The sequence below is a fragment of the Tachyglossus aculeatus genome, chromosome 10 (assembly GCF_015852505.1).
Source record: "Tachyglossus aculeatus isolate mTacAcu1 chromosome 10, mTacAcu1.pri, whole genome shotgun sequence".
Taxonomy (NCBI): Eukaryota; Metazoa; Chordata; class Mammalia; order Monotremata; family Tachyglossidae; genus Tachyglossus; species Tachyglossus aculeatus.
Genome location: NC_052075.1, coordinates 28173742 through 28194307, shown reverse-complemented (window position 1 = coordinate 28194307; position 20566 = coordinate 28173742). Strand labels below are relative to the sequence as shown.

Genomic DNA, 20566 nt, shown 5'->3' with positions numbered 1-20566 from the left:
CTGCCCCCCAACGCAGGCATTAATGAGGTCAGGATACGGGAGGGATGATATCCCCCATAAACGGCCCCGGGGAAAGTTGGGGAAATTTCCTGGCCTAGAAGAACTCACGGCTAACAAGCCAGAAAGCACCTAGCCAGCTAGACTATTAAACACTAGACTCTCCCCTCCTCCCATTCCCCTGCCCCCGACATCCTCCCGACTCCCTCAGAGGCAGTCACTGACACACACGGAGGGGTTCCAACTCTGGAAGGACCGAGTACAGTCCTTAGTACACTTAGTACAGTGCTCTGCATATCCTAAGCACTCAGATACCATTGATGGATTGGAGAAGCCAAGTGTCCTTTAGAACTTCCACATCTACAGAGAGAAGCTGGAGAACCAGGAAAGAGCAAGTCTGAGTGGACAGGAAGCCTTCTGAGAGGGAGTCTTAGGGCCTTCAACCCACTACCCGACCTCCACCCCCGCTGAGGGCATGGGTAAGGTCAACATCCACGAGGATGAAACCGCCACAGAACAGCTCTGCAGGGAGGGCCTTGGGGTAAGTGTTCCAGCCTAGAAGAACTCATATCTAGCAAGCCACAAAACACCTAGTCAGCTCCACAGTTAACTAGGCTCTCCCCCAACCCCCATTCCCCCACCCCCTCTTAACTCCCTCAGAGGCAGTCACTGTCAAGCACAAAGGGGTTCCACCTCTAGAGGAGCAGAGGATTTGCAGGGTGACCCTGTGGATAGGACTGTGGGTTCAAGCAGGAATAACCCATCTATAGAATTAAGGGTCCTGGGTCTTCTCAGTTCCACAGTCAAATCAGACAGAACCAGTTCCCTACACAAGGTCTTAGCCCCAGATGGTGGAATACTGAGACAGACATGCCCCTCTACATACCTTGTAGTCCTCCTGCAGTAACTCCTAATCATCCACACATGCCCTAATCACCTTCCCTTAAGCAATGGAAGCTCAGCTTCTGATTCTTCCTCTCTATGGGGATCAGCTGCTCTGGGTTCTCACTGAAGGGGAAACAGTCCTCATGGCCTGGAGGGGTGGTGAGAAGGTTCTGGGAAGGGAAATCCCCCCATTCATCTCTTCCCATCATCAGGACTCCTCCGACATCCACCTCCGGACGGCATTAACCCGAGATCAGGAAGAGCCTGAAAGCGCCAGCTTGCTCCTTACGCCTCACCTGGACCACCACCCACCCTCAACCCATCCCACACATCCTCCCCTCTGGACCCCCACCTGGTACCTATCCAGTGGATCTACCACCCGTCTCCCACAGCTTTAAAAGCCCTACCGGAATGGTTTCTTCTCTAATAAGCCTGCCTCGACTAAAGCTCTCATCCTCCCGGGCCCCCAACACCCCTTCCGACATACGCTTTGTTTTCCTTTCCAGCTCGCTCATGCACTTTATCCCACCCTTTAAGCACTGTAGCTTTCACCCCACATCATGTACCTACCTTTTTACTCGTATCCTTCCCTTACCTGTGTTGTATCATCTGGGACTCCCCAACAAACAGATGCTGGATCTATAAGATTGAAAGGGAACTCTGTTAGAATTGCAGTCAAGTGGGGACAGGTGTTCTGAGGTCATGAGTCAGGGTGGCAGGCAACAGGTGTGCTAGTTCTTTTGCTTTGTGTTCTCCCAAACACTTAGTACAGTGGTCTGCATATACTAAGCACGCACATACCATTGATAAATTGCAGGAGCCAAGTGTCCTTTGTAACTTCCACGGCCACACTGAGAAGCTGGAGAACAAAGAGGCAGTCTGAGTGGACAGGAAGCCTTCTGAGAGGGAGCCTTAAGACCTTCACCCCAGTACCAATCCCTGACCCTGAACCTGGGCATTAATGAGGTCAACATCCCTCTGGATGATACCCCCACAGAACAGCCCTGCAGGGAGAAACTTGGGGAAGTTTTCCCGGGCTACAAAGGCTCATGTCTAGCAAGCCACAGAACATTTAGTGAGCTTCACTCTTAACACTAGGCTCTTCCCCTCTCCTCTCCCCCAACACCCTCCCATCTCCTTCAGACGCAGTCACTGTCAAGCACAGAGGGGTTCCACCTCTAAAGGAACTGAGGATTTGCAGGGTGACCCTGTGGACAGGACTGCCTTCAGGGAGAAGTGACCCCTCTATAGAATTAAGGACCCTGGGTCTTCTCAGTCCCAGAGTTAAGTCAGACAGAACCAGTTCCCTATGCAGAGCCTTAGCCCCAGTTGGAAGAACCAGCCACAGTACTGAGAATGACAGGCTCCTCTGCACACCTGGTCCTCCTCTTGCAGTAACCCATCGTCATCCCCACGTGCCTCCCAATCACCTTCCCCTTAGAGATGGAAGCTCAGCTCTGGATTCCTCATCTCCATGGGGATCAGCTGCTCTGGGTCCCCACTGAAGGGGAAACAGTCCTCATGACCAGGAAGGTTGGTGAGAAGGTTCTGGGAAGGGAAATCCACTGGTCCATCTCTTCCCGTCATCAGGACTCCGACATCCACCTTCAAACGACACTTACCTGGGATTAGAAAAAGCCTGTAAGCTCCAGCCTGCTCCTTATGCCTCACTTGGACCACATCCTCCCTCCACCCCCCGACCCGCACCTTCCCAGTGGATCTCCCAGCCTTCTCCCACATCTTGTAAAGCCCTACTGAAATTTTTTCTTCTCTAACAAGCCTTCTCTGACAAGCTCTCCTCCCCACTGCCGGCCCCCGATGCCGGCCCCCAATGCCCCCACCCCTCCAAACATGCATTTTACTTTCACTTCCAGCTCGCTCATGCACTTACTTCCACCCACTAAGCCCTGAAGCATTAATCCCTATTAAGTACATATCTTTTTACTCAGATTCTTCCCTTACCTGTATTGTATCATCTGGGTCCCCGTTATTATATTGATGCTGGACCTATAAGATAGGAAGAGAACTCTGTTAGAATTGCAGGCAAGTGGGGACAGGTGTGCTGAGGTGGGTGAGTGAGGGTGGCATGCAACAGGTGTATTGCAGTCTAATCTGCCAAGCACTTAGTACAGCGCTCTGCAAGCCCTCACGTACTACTGATGGATTGCAGGAGCCAAATGCCCTTGAGAATTTCCACAGCCACAGCAAGAAGCTGGAGAACAAAGAGGCAGTTTGAGTGGCCAGGTAGCCTGGCGACAGCATTAGGCCCTTCAACCCAGTACCCAACCCTGACCCCGAACCCAGGCATTAATGAGGTCGACGTCCGTGAGAATGATACCTCCACAGAACAGCCCCGCATGGAGGGCCTTGGGGAAGTTTCCTGGCCCAGTAGAGCTCACATCTAGCAAGCCACAGAACACTTTAGTCAGCATCACTCTAAACACTAGGCTCTTCCCCGCTCCTTCCCCCAACCCCCCAGCCCACCCTCCCAACTCCCTCAGAGGCAGTCACTGTCAAGCACAGAGGGGTTCCACCGCTAGAGGTGCTGAGGATTTGCAGAGTGACCCTGTGGACAGGACTGTGGGTTCAGGCAGGAATGACCCATCTATAGAATTAAGGGTCCTGGGTCTCCTCAGTCCCAAAGTCAAGTCAAACCGAGTCAGTTCCCTATGCAGAGCCTTAGCCCCAGTTGGTAGAACCAGCCACAGTACTGACAGTGACAGGCTCCTCTGCACACCTTATCCTCCTCCTGCATTAACCCCTAGTCATCCACACATGGCCCCATCACCTTCCCTTAGAGATGGGACCATCTCTATATGTTGCCAACTTGTACTTCCCAAGCGCTTAATACAGTGCTCTGCACACAATCAGCGCTGAATGCATATACGATTGAGTGAATGAATGAGTGAATGGAAGCTCAGCTCCTGATTCTTCCACTCCATGGGGATCAGCTGTTCTGGGTCCTCACTGAAGGGGCAACAGTCCTCATGGCCAGGAAGGGTGCTGAGAAGCTTCTGGGAGGACAAATGAGCTAGTCCCTCTCTTCTGCTCATCAAGACTCCTTCGACATCCACCTCCGGACGGCACTCACCTGGGATTAGGAAAAGCCTGCAAACTCCAGCCAGCTCCTTATGCCTCACTTGGACCACATCCACCCTCAACCCATCCCAAATATCCTCCCATCGGGCACTCCCACCCCCACCTACCCAATCAATGTACCAGGGGTCTTCCACCTCTTTAAAATGCCTACTGAAGTTGTTACTTCGTCAACAGGCCTTCCCTAAAGTTCTCATCTCCCTAGCCCCTCCCCATTTTATTTTCCCTTCCAGCTCACCAGTGCACTTACTCCCACCCCATAAGCACTGAAGTATTCACCCCACATCAATTAAGTACCTATTGTTTTACCCAGAATCTTCCCTTACCTATATTGCATCATCTGGATCCGATCCCCCTCATTACACCGATACTGGACCTGTAAGATTCAAAGTGAACTATGTCAACATGCACACGACAGGCCTATCGGAAGGTTTAAGGGAAAGCAACACCATAATGAGAACAGAGAAGTGGGAACAGGTTTGTTGAGGTGGTGAGGCAAGGCTGCAAGAAACATGTCTGCTTAATCTGTTCTATTAGGCTCTCACAAGTAATTAGTACAATACTCCTCCCAGAGGAAGATCTCAAATGCTGTTGATTGATTGCTGTAGCAAAGCGTCCCTTAGAACTTCCCCTGCCAGGGAGAGAAGTGGTAGAACAAAGAGGCAGTTTGAGTGACCAGGAAGCCATCTAAGATGGAGTAGTAGCCCTTTTGCCCACTAACCACCCTTACCCCCCAACGCAGGAATGAGTGAGGTCAGGGTAGAGTAAAGATACCCTCTCAGCACAACCCTACGGGCAAAATCTTGGGGAAATTACGTGACCTTAAAGAACTCCCAGCTATCAAACCAGTAAGCAGATTCAAGGCTCCCAAATCATCAAACCCTCCTTCCAAAAATCCCCTTATTCTCCCCAGCTCACCAAACCCAGCCCTTACAACGATTCAAAGACAACCAGCCTTGAAGTGAGTGGGGCCCCTGTAGGCTTATATAGGGCAGGGAGATTGTGGGGGCGGGGCGTGCATGCGTTAGTCACTAATTCCCCTGATTGGAAACAGCTTGGGTAGAGATCAGTTGTCCCTGAGGGAAGGTCCAGCTGCATCATTGGATAAGGGTATGGCTGCCAGAAAGATAGAGTAGGGCAGGTAGGCCTTTCCAGAATGAGCACCCCCTTTTCCTCTGCTCCTCCTCCCCTCTCCATCGCCCCTACTCCCTCCCTCTGCTCTACCCACTGCCCCGCCCCACAGGTCTTGTGTATATTTGTACCTATTTATTATTCTATTTATTTTGTTAATGATATGTATTTGTCTATAATTCTATTGATCTATTCTGATGCCAGAGATGCCTGTCTACTTGATTTGTTTTGTTGTCTGTCTCCCCCTTCTAAATTGTGAGTCCATTGTCTGGTAGGGATTGTCTCTATCTGTTGCCAAATTGTCCTTTCCAAGTGTTTAGTACAGTGCTCTGCACACAGTTAGTGCCCAATAAATACAATCGAATGAATGAATAGGATAGGATGAAAGGGTCTGTCCAGAGAAACACTAATTCCAAACGCCTCTCCAGTCAGTCTCATCTCCGGCCCGACCGCCACCCCCATTTCCTGTCCCGTCTCAGTTCCCTCCTCACAACCCCCACATCCGGGACGCTGACACCGGACCCAAGGAACGGCCACGAAAGCCTAGCCCTTCCAATTAGACAGCCCACCACTCTCCCCACCTTCAGAGCCCTCTTAAAATCACTTCTTCGCAGCGTGGATTAGCGGAGAGAACACGGGTTGGAGTCGCGCGGCCTTGCTGCTCCCGGAAGGTTCCTCTCCTCAGAGCGCGCCGCCATAGACGCCCGGGACTCCGCTCCCGAGAGGCCCGCCCGCCATCACACCGCGCGGCCTTGCCGCTCCCGGAAGGATCCTCTCCTCAGAGCGCCGCCATTGACGCCCGGGACTCCGTTCCCGAGAGGCCCGGCCGCCCACCCGCCCGCCATCTCAGCGCCCCCACGGACGCCCCCCCTGCTTCCACCCCCCCCACTTAGGAGGCCTTCCGTAAAGTGCCCCTCATCCCCCCCCCCCTTCCCGGTCCGGTCCTGACTGACTGTCCCCCCGCCCCCAGGTAAAAAGCCCTTGTTAGCACCTTGTTAGCACCATGTTAGCACCATGTTACATGTTACATTAACGACAACCTCATTCACACCTCCTCAGCCCTCCCATGCTAGTTGACTGTTCGCTCCCCTCCCCAGGTATCTCTGCTCCCTGACCCCCCTTAACTGGCCCACCCTACTCCAGCTCTTAATAGTTTCTATCTGCTCTCTGTGGCATCATTATCTGCCAATTCTATTACTGCCATAGCATATTGATTGCTTAACTACACCCTGTGATGCCATCACCTACTTTTATCATTGCTACTGTTTTATTGCTTCTGCATCTCAATTGTTAACCCCCCGCTGTACTGTCACTCGCCCTGCTGACCTCACCATGAACTTTCAGTTCCCTTGCTCCCAACTGCCATTCCCATTCCTCACCTTCCCCTTCCCCTCTCCCACCCAGCTGTTTCCCTCCCTCTCACCCACCAAGACCACTCCCCCTCACCCCCTACCAAGGATTCCTCTGTACCAGCGCAGGTCCTCCGCTTCTCCCTCCCTGCCCCCTCCCTCCCCTTCTCCCCGCCCCCACCCCATCCCAGTTCTCCTCTCCCATCGCCACCCCCCTTCCCACTCTCCCCGCCCAGGCCCCCGCCAACTCATCCCAATCCAAACCCTCCCACCCCTCGCACCCTTCCCCCTCCCTCCCCACCCTCGACAGCTGCTGCCAAGTGTGGCCTCTGGAACCGCCGCTCCGTTTTAAGTAAGACCCCTTTCATCCTGGACCTTTTCCTTTCCAGTTCTCTACTCCTCCTCGCCCTAACTGAAACATGGCTGTCGCCGGACGACACAGTCTCTTCTGCTGCTCTCTGCAGTGCAGGCCTCTTCTTCTCCCACTCCCCCAGACTCACCGGAAAAGGAGGAGGTGTCGGTTTCCTTCTCGCCCCCCAATGTCGCTTTCGCACTATCCCTCCTCCCCCTTCCCTTTCCTTCCCTTCCTTTGAAGCCCACACTATTCGCCTCTACCACCCCCTCCAGATTCTTGTAGCCGCCATCTACCGCCCTCCCGGCCCCACTTCCAACTTCTTTAACGACTTTGACCCCTTCCTCACCTTCCTTCTCTCCTTCTCCATGCCCACTCTGATCCTCGGAGACTTCAATATCCACATGGATATCCCTAACGACTCCTCTGCCGCCCGCCTTCTATCTCTCCTTGACGCTGCCAACCTCTTCCTCCACCCCACCTCGCCCACTCACCAACTTGGTCATACCCTCGACCTCATCATCTCCTACCGCTGCACTGTGTCCACCCTCACCAACTCTGAAATCCCTCTCTCTGATCATAATCTTCTCACCTGCCTTCTCACTCACACTCCTTTCCCCTGTAAATCCGTATTACTCCCTCACAGAGATCTCCGCTCTCTGGACCCCACCCATCTTTCGGAGCGCCTCACACCCCACCTCGCCGCCCTCCCCTCTCTACCCAGTCTTGATGATCAGATTACTGCTCTCAACTCTACCCTTTCTACTCAGCTAGACTCACTCGCTCCCCTTTCCCTTCGCCGCTCTCGCACCACTAACCCACAGCCCTGGATCACTGCCACTGTCCGCCTCCTTCGCTCTTATGCTCGAGCTGCCGAACGCTGCTGGCGAAAGTCTAAACACCATGCCAACCTCGTTCACTTCAAGTTTATCCTTTCCTGCCTTAACTCAGCCCTCTCTTCTGCCAGACAAAACTATTTCTCCTCCCTTATTGACACCCATGCCCATCACCCCCGCCAGCTCTTCCGTACATTCAACTCCCTTCTCAGGCCCCCGGTTCCTCCCCCCTCCTCCTTCCCTCACCCCCAACGATCTGGCCTCCTACTTCATTAACAAAATTAAATCCATCAGGTCCGACCTCCCCAAAGTCTCTTCCCCCCTTTCTCCATCCCCCCGGCTCTCAACACTCTCTGCTACTCTCCCATCCTTCCCAGCGGTATCCTCAGAGGAACTCTCCTCCCTCCTCTCAAGTGCTACTCCGGCCACCTGTGCTTCCGACCCCATTCCCTCTCATCTTATGAAATCTCTCGCTCCATCCCTTCTCCCCTCCTTAACTTCCACCTTCAACCGCTCACTCTCCACTGGTTCCTTCCCCTCTGCCTTCAAACATGCCCATGTCTCTCCCATCCTAAAAAAAACCCTCTCTTGACCCCACCTCACCTTCTAGTTATCGTCCCATATCCCTCCTACCATTCCTTTCCAAACTCCTTGAGCGAATTGTCTACACGCGCTGCCTAGAATTCCTCAACAACAACTCTCTCCTCGACCCCCTCCAGTCTGGCTTCCGTCCCCTCCATTCCACGGAAACTGCCCTCTCAAAGGTCACCAATGACCTCCTGCTTGCCAAATCCAACGGCTCATATTCTGTCCTAATCCTCCTCGACCTCTCAGCTGCCTTTGACACTGTGGACCACCCCCTTCTCCTCAACACGCTATCTGACCTTGGCTTCACAGACTCCGTCCTCTCCTGGTTCTCCTCTTATCTCTCCGGTCGTTCTTTCTCAGTCTCTTTTGCAGGCTCCTCCTCCCCCTCCCATCCTCTTACTGTGGGGGTTCCCCAAGGTTCAGTGCTTGGTCCCCTTCTGTTCTCAATCTACACTCACTCCCTTGGTGACCTCATTCGCTCCCACGGCTTCAACTATCATCTCTACGCTGATGACACCCAGATCTACATCTCTGCCCCTGCTCTCTCCCCCTCCCTCCAGGCTCGCATCTCCTCCTGCCTTCAGGACATCTCCATCTGGATGTCCGCCCGCCACCTAAAGCTCAACATGTCGAAGACTGAGCTCCTTGTCTTCCCTCCCAAACCTTGTCCTCTTCCTGACTTTCCCATCTCTGTTGACGGCACTACCATCCTTCCCGCCTCACAAGCCCGCAACCTTGGTGTCATCCTCGACTCCGCTCTCTCATTCACCCCTCACATCCAAGCCGTCACCAAAACCTGCCGGTCTCAGCTCCGCAACATTGCCAAGATCCGCCCTTTCCTCTCCATCCAAACTGCTACCCTGCTCATTCAAGCTCTCATCCTATCCCGTCTGGACTACTGCACCAGCCTTCTCTCTGGTCTCCCATCCTCGTGTCTCTCTCCACTTCAATCCATACTTCATGCTGCTGCCCGGATTATCTTTGTCCAGAAACGCTCTGGACATATTACTCCCCTCCTCAAAAATCTCCAGTGGCTACCAATCAATCTGCGCATCAGGCAGAAACTTCTCACCCTGGGCTTCAAGGCTCTCCATCACCTCGCCCCCTCCTACCTCACCTCCCTTCGCTCCTTCTACTGCCCAGCCCGCAACCTCCGCTCCTCCACTGCTAATCTCCTCACCGTACCTCGTTCTCGCCTGTCCCGCCGTCGACCCCCGGCCCACATCATCCCCCGGGCCTGGAATGCCCTCCCTCTGCCCCTCCGCCAAGCTAGCTCTCTTCCTCCCTTCAAGGCCCTGCTGAGAGCTCACCTTCTCCAGGAGGCCTTCCCAGACTGAGCCCCTTCCTTCCTCTCCCCCTCGTCCCCCTCTCCATCCCCCCATCTTACCTCCTTCCCTTCCCCACAGCACCTGTATATATGTATATATGGTTGTACATATTTATTACTCTATTTATTTATTTATTTATTTATTTTACTTGTACATTTCTATCCTATTTATTTTATTCTGTTGGTATGTTTGGTTCTGTTCTCTGTCTCCCCCTTTTAGACTGTGAGCCCACTGTTGGGTAGGGACTGTCTCTATATGTTGCCAATTTATACTTCCCAAGCGCTTAGTACAGTGCTCTGCACATAGTAAGCGCTCAATAAATACGATTGATTGATTGATTGATTGATTGAGTCAGAGGACGTGGGTTTTAATCCCTGCTCCTCCACTTGTCTGCTGTGTGACCTTGGGGAAGCCACTTAACTTCTCTGTGCCTCAGTTACCTCATCGATAAAGTGGGGATTGAGATTAAGATTGTGAGCCCCATGTGGGACAACCCTAGTACCTTGTATCTACCCCAGCGCTTAGAACAGTGGTTGATGCAGAATAAGCGTTTAACAAATGCCAGAATTATTATCATTATTATTATCTCCTCTAAAAGGTCTTCCACAACTAAGTTCTCATTTCCCCTATTTGTTCTCCCTTCTATGTGGCCTGCGCACTTGGATGCTATCCCTCTAAGCACTTCTGTCTGTCTTCCCTTGAAGACTGCAAACTTCTTAAGGACAGGGATTATGGCTATCAACTCTACTGCAGTGTACTTTCCCAAGCACTCAGTACAGTGCTCTGCACAGAGTAAACGCTCAATAGATACGATTGACCGATAACCGTTGGATGGCGGCTCGGGCTACGGGAGGCCAGCGAGCGACCCCCATATCGCGACGACGGGCTCCGGTGTCTCGGTCTAGGGTGTGGCAGGGGGTTAGCAAAGGAAGCCCCAGACCTATGGCCTAGAGCCAGCCTTCCTGCTCCTGCCTGCATCCCCTCCTTTCTGGCCTCGAATCGGGGGAGTGTCATCATCATCAATCGTATTTATTGAGCGCTTACTATGTGCAGAGCTCCGGGCCCGTGACGATGAAATGTTTTTCAGTGGTAAAACAATGTTTTTCCGTCTAAAACACAGACCCGGTTCTGGGAGTCAGAAGATCATGGACTCTAATCCCAGCTCTTCCACTTGTCTTCTGTGTGACCTCGGGCAAGTCACTTCACTTCTCTGTGCCTCAGTTCCCTCATCCGCAAAATGGGGACAAAGACTGTGGGCCCCAAAAGGGACAGGGACCGTATCCAATGTGATTAGCTAGTTTCTGCCCAAGCAATTAGTACAGGGCCTGGCACAGAGCGAGCACAAAAATTCCCATGAGTCACGGTACCCGACAGCGTGCCGGAATCCTGGACAGGTGGGCCGAACACAGGTCGACACGGTTCTCATCTGCCCCTCGATGGTTTCGGAGTCTATACGTGGCAAGGCCTAGTGGACAGGGACCGGGCCTACTAGTCAGAAGGACCCGTGTTCTAACCCCAGTTCCGCTACTTGTCATCTGGGTGTCCTTGGGCAAGTCGCTTCACTTTTTTGTGCCTCAGTGACCTCGTTTGTAAAATGGGGAATAAGACTGTGAGCCCTATGGGGGAAAGGGACTCTGTCCAACCCGATTATCTTGTATCAACCCCAGCACTTAGAAAAGTGCCTTGTACATAGGAGGTGCTCAACAAATGCCATTCAAAACACAAAGTCAAGAAAAAGTCTTTCACCAGTTCCTCTTCTCCCTCCATCCCTTAACTTTTATGGATCGCTTGAGGTTCTCTTCTGAGACCTTTTCCGTCTGACTTTACACTCCCTCCCTCTGGGGAGCTCATTCACTTCCATGGCTTTAACTATCGCTGTTCCAGGTGAGATTTTTGGAAAATACCCTGGGCAATAGAGAGACCGGAGACAGAGGGATCGGTGAGGAGACCGATATGGTAGTCAAGCTGGGACGGGACAATATTCCCCGGACTCGGTGGGCCGTCAGGAGACGACGTCTGCAAAATGTTTTGAGCTTCTCGTCAGAGGGCCATAAAATACAGCCAAAGCTTGAATACCCATATTAATGGTGAGAAGCAGAGTAGCCGAGAGGATGGAGCCCGGGCCCGAGAGTCAGAAGGACGTGGGTTCTAATTCCAGTTCCGCCACCTGTCTGCTGTGGGTCCTTGGGCAAGTCACTTCACTTCTCTGGGCTTAGGTTCCATCTCCTGGAAAATGGGGATTAAGGCCGTTAGCCCCATGTGGGACATGGAAATGGAGATGGAAATGGAAAGTGACAGAGGAAATGGAGAAAGGAAGAGCTGTGAAGAACCAAATAGCGTTATGGGACCTGCTTTTGGAAGGAAGAATCAAATTGCAGAAGGCCCTGCTCACCACCAACCAGATTCCACAGCCAGAAACGTTCCCCATATTCAAGGACAAGAGAGGATCAGAGTTTGCCAGCATCCTGAAAAACAGTCACAAGGCACTTAAAGCATTATTGAGGTCTCTGGTGGATCTTCAGGATGAACTGCTTTACCAGCATCCAGACACGAGGCACCTGGTAGGTGGGGAAAAACCCAAAGCAGAGAGTGAGGAGGAAATTTCCAGTGAAGAGGAGGAGGAATTGCTTGCTGAGGAGGGACAGCATTAGCAGCAGCTGCAGAAAAAAGGGCCACCTAAGTGGAAGCAAGCTAGAGATGAGTGACTACCCTGACTTCATGGCAAAACGCTTTGCTGATTTCACATCCTATCGTAACCGGACGCTGCAAAAATGGCACGACAAAACCAAATTGGCTTCTGGCAAGCCGGGAAAGGGTTTTGGAGCCTTTGAGCGCCCAATCCTGACTCAGATAGAACATATTCCGATGGACAAAGAGAGACAACTTCGGCGGATGCAGACTAAGCACTCTTTGTACCGTGTTCTTGGCAAGGCCGAGCCAGAACTCCAGCCTATTCCCGACAGCGTGACAGGACAGCAGGAGATTTTGCCTCAGGCTCCAGCCAATTCTCACTTGAAGGACCTGGATGCAGAGCTCTTTGGTGATGATGACTTTTACCACCAGCTTCTGCGAGAACTTATAGAACGGAAGACCAGTTCCTTGGATCCGAATGATCAGGTGGCCATGGGCGGGCAATGGCAGGCTATTCAGAAGTTACAGAGTAAAATTCATAGGAAAGTGGATAGGAAAGCCAGCAAAGGAAGAAAACTCCGGTATCATGTCCTTAGTAAGCTGCTGAGCTTCATGGCACCTACTGACCACACTACAATGAACGATGATGCCAGGGTTTATGGTGCTGTGGCTCGTGTCATTTTGACGCTTATCCTATCCCGCTTGGATTTCTGCGTCAGCAGCCTTGCTGACCTCCCAGCCGTCTGTCTCTCCCCGCTACAGTCCATACTTCATTCTGCTACCTGGATCGGTTTTCTACAAAAACTTCCAGTGGTTACCCATCCACCTCTGCATCAAACAGAAACTCCTTACCATTGGCTTTAAAGCACTTTAAAGTACCCACATCAGAGCAGAAGGGCCTGCTTTCTGGGGCTCCCTGAAGTGCCCAGGGATGGCTTCGCAGGCCAGCCACTCACTTGGATCCCGGAGGAGTTGGGCCGCGATGGACTTTCGCCATTAGAAACGCCTCCGGTTGCATGGCTCCCGATCAGCGCGTCCGCCACGTGGCTGAGGCTCAGCTCCACCATCCCCGATTCTACCTGTGGGCACAGAACAAGCTCAGCTTGACCACTGCAGGGCCACCACTCTGCCTGCGGGCACAGAGCATGGTCAGTGTCCCCACCACATGGCCACTGCTCTGACTGCGGGCACAGAGTACAGTCAGCATGCCCACCGCATGGCCACCACTCTGCCTGCAGGCACAGAGCATGGTCAGTGTGCCCACCACATGGCCACACCACTGTGGACACAGAGTACAGTCAGTATGTCCACCAAATAGCCCTGCCTCTCCCTGAGGGCACAGAGTAACCACCCAGTGTCCCACCCCCACCCTGATCCCCTCAAGTTCTTTTGGCCATGAGTCCCTGTGGGGAAGGCCGGCTAGATACCCCAAGCACTCTTCATGTGGCCAGGGGGCCTCTGGGCTAGCCCCTGAAATATGAGAAGCCCAAAGACTGAAGGGGTAAACTCAGGCATGGACTTCTCCCCAAAAGAAGAGCATTGTTTGGACGATTAGGGTTTGCTGATGCCCGCTTACCCACCTTCCTGCAGAAGAAGTCTGTAAATGAAACAGGAAGTATGATGTGGGGCACACATTGATGGGAATCTATCTACTATAGACAATACTTCAGAAGGCTCATTCAGCCTACTAAAAGAGGGGACTACAGAAGCAGTGAGAGCAAAACAAATGATTCAAAAATTCAGGCTAGCACAACCTCAAGAGAAGTAGCATTACCCAGTGGGTAGAGCACAGGCACGGGAGTTAGAAGGACCAGGTTCTAATTCCGGTTCCACCACTTGTCTGCTTTGTGACCTTGGGCAAGTTATTTCTCTGTGCCTCAGTTACCTCATCTGTAAAATGTGGATTAAGACTGTGAGTCCCATGTGGTACTTGGACGGTGTCCAACCTCATTAGCGTGTATCTACCATAGTGCTTAGTACAGTGCCTGATACACAGTAAGCACTTAATACCATTTTAAAAAAGGAATAAAAAACCACTATGTGAACAAGCAGAGGGAGGCTGGGAGACCACTGCAGCAGATGGAACAAACTGGCAGGCATCATCATCATCATCATCATCATAATCAACAGTATTTATGGAGGACTGCAGAGGATTCACAAAGATCAGGATGCAAAAGGCCAGCTTGAAAACAAAGAGGAGATCCTGTGTGCAACAAAGCAATCAGTCCAACAAAGAACTACCTTAAGAACATGCAATGCAGAGGAGACAGCAACTAAATTAATAGTATTCAACTCTGTGCCTGCAATGGAGATTCTTACTTATTTGTAGGGCTCTTCTTCAGGCTAATTCACAGTCAATCAATCAATCAATCGTATTTATTGAGCGCTTACTGTGTGCAGAGCACTGTACTAAGCGCTTGGGAAGTACAAGTCGGCAACATATAGAGACAGTCCCTACCCAACAGTGGGCTCACAGTCCATAGTACTTACTAATTCTGAAAAGTGGTTTATAATCCAAATACTTGTTTTTATGTGCCTGACAAGGGTTTAGTCATTAGCGTATAGGAGTTCTTATGTGGTTGAAATGAGGACTTTTCTCTAGTACTCTTAGCTTGATAAATAGGAAGAGATGTATTTTTTATTTATTAATTTATCTATTTATTTATTTATATTAATGTCTGGCTTCCCCTCTAGACTGTGCACTTTTTGTGGACAGGAGTGTGTCTGTTGTTATGTTGTACTCTCGCAAGTACTCAGTACAGTGCTTTGCACACAGTAAGTGCTCAATAAATATGATTGAATGAATGAATGAAGAGATTCCAAGGACAGCAGAATGCTATGTTGATATTGTCTTCCAGACTTCTTGTTAATAACAATAATGATAATGGCATTTGTTAAGTGCTTACTATGTGCCAAGCACTGTACTAAGTGCTGGGGTAGCTACAAGATCATCAGGTCCCACATGGGACTCAGAGTCTGAGTAGGAGGGAGAATAGGTATTGAATCCCTATTTCGTAGATGAGGGAACTGAGGCATAGAGAAGTTAAGTGACTTACCCAAGATCACACAGCAGGTGACTGGCAGAGATGGGATTAGAACCCAGGTCCTCTGCCTCCCAGGCCCATTCTCCTTCCACTAGGCCACAATGCTTCTCTAAACATGCTGCATCTTCAAATATGACTATGCAGAAGAGATAGAATGAACTAGGTTTTCTTTTAACGGTATTTGTTAAATTCTTATTTTGTGCCAGGCATTGTACTAAGCTCTGGGGCAGATACAAGCCAGTCAGGTTGAACACAGTCTCTGTGCCACATAGGACAATCCCCATTTTATGGATGTGGGAACTGAGGCACAGAGAAGTTAAGTGACTTCCCCAAGGTCACAAAGCCGACAAGTGGCAGAGCAGGATTAGGACCCTCATCCATCTGACTCCCAGGCCCATACTCTATCCACTAGGCCATGCTGTTTCCTCAGCAGTCTTCCTCCTACTTCTACTACCACTATTCAATTCTGCTGCAGGCAGTCTCCTCATGGCAATGAATATTAGAATCCCTATGAACTCTCAGGGCAAACTCTTTCCCAGGTAGTGGCAGCCAGCTGACTATTAACAACAATAATAATGGTGGCATTTGTTAAGCTCTTCCTACGTGTCAAACACTGTACTAAATGCTGTGGCAGATACAAGATAATCATGTCAGGCAGACTCTGTTCCCCACAGCATGTAAAGTGCTGATGGTTACTGAATGGTTTTACTAGGACTAGAAAAAAACATTATTGGACAAGAAGACATTATACAAGGATTAAACAAGATGAAACACCATCACTGAAATGAAACAAAAGCATCATTTTCCTATAGCAAATTTATATTTGAATAGGTACAAAGAAATGTATTTTAGTATATGTAATTTTTTAATGCTTACTTTACTTTTTTAATGGTATTTGTTAAGTGCTTCCTATGTGCCAAGCCCTGTTCTAAAAGCTGGGGTAGATACAATCTATTCAGGTTGGACACAGTTCATAATCCACATGGGGCTCAAAATCTTAATCCCCATTAGATAAATGAGGGAACTGAAACACAGGGAAGATAATTGACTTGCCCATAGTCACACAGCAGATAAGTGGAGGAGCTGGAATTAGAACTCTGGTCCTTCTGACTCCTAGTCCTGTGCTCTATCCACTAGGCAAAACTGCTTCTCTACTATTGGTAGATTATTTGTAGTTCTCTTTTCTTTTGATTCCTCCATTGCTTCAATCATTCTAATACTGACTGAGACATGGAAAAAATAACAGATAATAAAAAATAATAGAAAAAATAATAGACGGGAAGAGCGGGAACTGCAGAAGTAGAGGGGGAGTAAAATCTGGGGGAAGAGGGCAGGGTATGAGGAGCTAAATCAAGATTTCAAGCATTGAAGAACAACAAGAGGGAGAATAGTGAGGAAAGGGAGAAACAAAATATCTATAGAAACGGCAGAATTGGTTACGGCAGTACCTTATATCTTTCAGATTTTGGAAAGCCCCAGCTGCCGACAAGAAGCGAAGGGAGGCAGCATATAGTAGAAGAGTGCTGGACTGAAACCTGGAGCACCTCAGATTCAAGTCTGAGAGCTCTGCCACTGATCTGCTGCATGACTGTACCTACGTCATTTAGCATCTTTGTACCCCAGTTTTTTCATCTGCAAAATGTGGATAATAACAGCTGCTTACCTATCTACCTCACAGGATTATTGTGAGGGCAAAAATGAGAGTGATTTGGAAATAAAAGTGCAATACAAAACCAATTTCATATGAAGCGGAAGGCAGAAAGCAGCAACACAAGGTGATTTATCAATTGTATTAAACATGAACAAGTTATTTTTTTAGTTATATAAGATCTGGATTTTCTGGCTTACTAACCAGAGAGGTAACCCAGTGGCTGCTCATTTCCAACTGAAGGCATAATAGAATGCCAGTGAAAATATCTAACATTGTCAACCCCTTTCTCTCCTCAGATGGCCAAGCTAAAGGTGACGATAACCCAAGCACACTGCCACCTGGATCTCTTCCTTTCCCGGCTCCACCAATTGTCAGCTGTGTGACCTTGGGCAAGTCACTTGACTTCTCTGTGCCTCAGTTACCTCATCTGGAAAACGGGGGATTAAGACTGTAAGCCCCCTGTGGGACAACGATCGATCACCTTGTATCCTCCCCAGTGCTTAGAACAGTGCTTTACACACAGTAAGTGCTTAACAAATGCCATTATTATTATTATTATTATTATTATTATTATTACATTAAGAGGCGGTGAAATGAAAGGCCCATGCTTAGTAACGGATTCCACTTTCCTTAAGCTATTTTAAGGTATTCCAAGGAGATAAAATGAATTAAATGTGATTCATGCATTTTATCTTCCTAGGGTAGTTCTAGTTTTAAAACTATGTTCAAAAACTTCTCAGCACTTTGATTAAAGGCAGTTTAGTTCTCAAGAGTAAGCTTTCTTACTAAAAAGCTTATATTGCAAAGACAGAAAACGTTGAGATCTTAACATTTTTACAGAGCCTTATGTTGGTTTGACAGATCTGGTTAATCTTGAACGGGTAACTTTTCCACTTGAATAATAAGAACATTTCAAAAACATATGCTTTCATTTCTTAAAATTGTCCTAAATCATGTTTTTGATGACATTTTCTTCACTGTCTATTATCATTGACAATGTAGCTCGATTTAAAATGAAATTTATTTACATAGTTTATATGTTAAAAGAATAACAAATTTTATTATGTTAAATTGAATTAGTCTGGGTTCAAATATCAACAATAAAATTGAAAGCAGTTTAGTTAACTACAGTTTCCTTTGACTGAAAATTCCTCTGACAAAGGATTACTTAATCTCATGCATAAATGGACCAAATTAGGTTTATTGTGATTTAGGAGATTGGAATTTGCAGACGTATTTAATGCAAGTATGTCTTCAAGCGTCTTAGGGCATCTCATAACTGATAACGCAGAGATGTCATACTCTACTCACCTTATTTTAGTGGTATTTGTTATGCACTTACTATGTGTCAGGCACTGTATTAAGCACTGGATTAGATACCAGGTAATCACTTTGGACACAGTCCATGTACCACATGGGACTCACAGTCTTAATCCCCATTTTACAGATGAGGTAACTGAGACCCAGAGAAGTTAAGTACCTAGCCCAAGGTCAAACAGAAGATAAGTGGCAGAACTGGGAGTAGAACCTAGGTTCTTCTGGGTTCATTTGCAATTTTGTATTCATCTTTAGCAGTCATCAAAAGAAAAAAATAAGCCATCTATGATTCCAAGCACATCTGCTTCATTACGGTACCTATCAAGGAGACACTGGAGAACTGACAGAAATATTGCCTGGGAATTCTTTATCTTGTCATTTGAAGCCAAATGTGTTACCTAACTTTGAGGGCAAGCAAAACCTGTCCTGAGTTCTGGAGGAAAGGTAACTTGGAGACAGGCTGAAAGACAATGGGCCAGAGGCTGAGATTGTTACTCAGGCAAAATTCCTGCTGATGTCAATATGAGCTCTCCACGAATAAGGTTCATGGTTTGGGCAGAACAGAATGGATTCAATGTGGTTTTCTTTTTGCTTATTTTTAAGTGGCTTGAGTCTTGTTGATTAGTTTTGTTAAGTGCCTTGGCTCTTTCTGAGTGTTTGTAACTGGGGCCCTGGTATTTTTCGGTTTAAACTGTGCTAATAACCCGACAACGATGTATCCTGGTCATAGCTCAAAAAAGTTTCACTTTGATTTTAGTCTAGATCATTCTGAAAACACATTGTAATTTCTTTAGTCATGACTTGCTTTTTTGTCCACATCCCAAAAACAACTCTTTAGCTTTCCTACTCAGCTTCACATGAATAGGATGGGAAAGTAACCATCAATGGTATTTATTGAATGCTCTCCACTTTCACAGAATTGACTAAACACTAGGCAAGGCTGCCACATAGGAATATTACCCAATTCAGATTTACAGTGGAGATTAGAATATTAATACAGTTATGATATTAATAACAAGAATAATAATTCAATAATACTTTAGAAAGGGGTCAGACGGTAGTCACAAAGAGCTGAGCCTAGGAACCTTAGGTCTGTTCTAATCCACATTTAGTGATACATACTTCTGTATCTCAGAGCTAACTCTAGACTGCAAATTCATTAAGGGCAGGGAACTTGTCCACTAATTCTCCCAATAAATACAATCGAATGAATGAATGAACGATACAGTCCCCAAAGCTATATCTTCAGCCTAAGAGGGCACGGCGCATGCGCAGTCGAAGCCCGGGAAAGGGGGGGGGAGAAGGGAGGGAGCACGGCACATGCGCGTTCGGTGCCCGGAGGTGGGGAGAGGGGCGCATGCGCAGTCGGAGCCTAGGCGGGGGGAGGAGGGGGCCCCGCCGCGGAGGGATCGGAGCATGCGCAGTCGCAGTGCGTGACGTGAGAGGGGAGGAGGAAGGCCCGTCCTGGAGAGCGCGGCGCATGCGCGGTCGGAGCCCGGGCAGGGAGAGAAGGGAGACCCCGCCTTGGAGAGCGCTGCGCAGGCGCAGTCAGAGCCCGGGCCAGAGGGGGAAAAGTGGGCCCGGACCGGGAGAGCACGACGCATGCGCAGTCGGAGAGCGCCCACGCTTACTATGCACGGAGCTTACTATGTTGCCAACTTGTAATAATAATAATAATAATAATAATCGAATTTATTAAGCGCTTGCTGTGTGCAAAGCACTGTCCTAAGCGCTGGGGGGTTACAAGGTGATCAGGCTGCCCCCGCGGGGCTCACGGTCTTAATCCCCATTTTACAGAAGAGGTAACTGAGGCCCAGAGAAGTGAAGTGACTTACCCAAGGTCACACAGGTGACAAGCGGCCCTGGTATCCTTAGGCTGGGAGATACCAGGGCCAAAGGGCAGAGGGGGACAAAGGCCAAGAGGCAGGCTGGGGACCAGGGCAGGGAGGCAGAGGGGTACAAGGGCGGGAAGGCAGGGGGGGATCACGGCCAAGAAGTCGAGGGTTACCTGGGCCAGGAGACAAGGGAACCTGGGCTGGGAGGTAGAGAGGACCCAGGGCCGGGACGGAGAGAGACCCAAGGCTTGGAGGTAGAAGGCGACCAGGGCTGGGAGGCAGAGGTGGACCGTGGCAGGCGGGGAGTGAGAGGGGTACTTGGGCCGGGAGAGAGGGGGACCAGGGTCAGGAGGCAGAATGGTACCTGGTCCGGGAGACAAAGTGACGAGGGCCGGGAGGTAGAGGGGACCCAGGGCTGGGACGGAGAGAGACCCAGGGGCCTGGAGGTAGAACGATACCAGGGCCAGGAGGCACAGAGGGACCAGGGCCGGGCGGCAGAGTGGGACCTGGGCCAGGAGACAGGGGA

At 49.7% G+C, this 20566-nt stretch overlaps 1 long non-coding RNA gene and 1 pseudogene across 1 annotated transcript; one reads left to right on the top strand and one right to left on the bottom strand.

The window, feature by feature from the left end:
* Nucleotides 1-1727: 1727 nt before the first annotated feature.
* LOC119933730 lies at nucleotides 1728-2863 on the bottom strand. Its single transcript, XR_005452612.1, has 3 exons — nucleotides 2845-2863; nucleotides 2313-2504; nucleotides 1728-1741 (listed from the first exon to the last, which is right to left on the bottom strand). It is a non-coding gene; the product is annotated as an uncharacterized LOC119933730 (long non-coding RNA).
* Nucleotides 2864-11856: 8993 nt separating this feature from the next.
* LOC119932842 lies at nucleotides 11857-18635 on the top strand (annotated as a pseudogene).
* Nucleotides 18636-20566: the final 1931 nt, after the last annotated feature.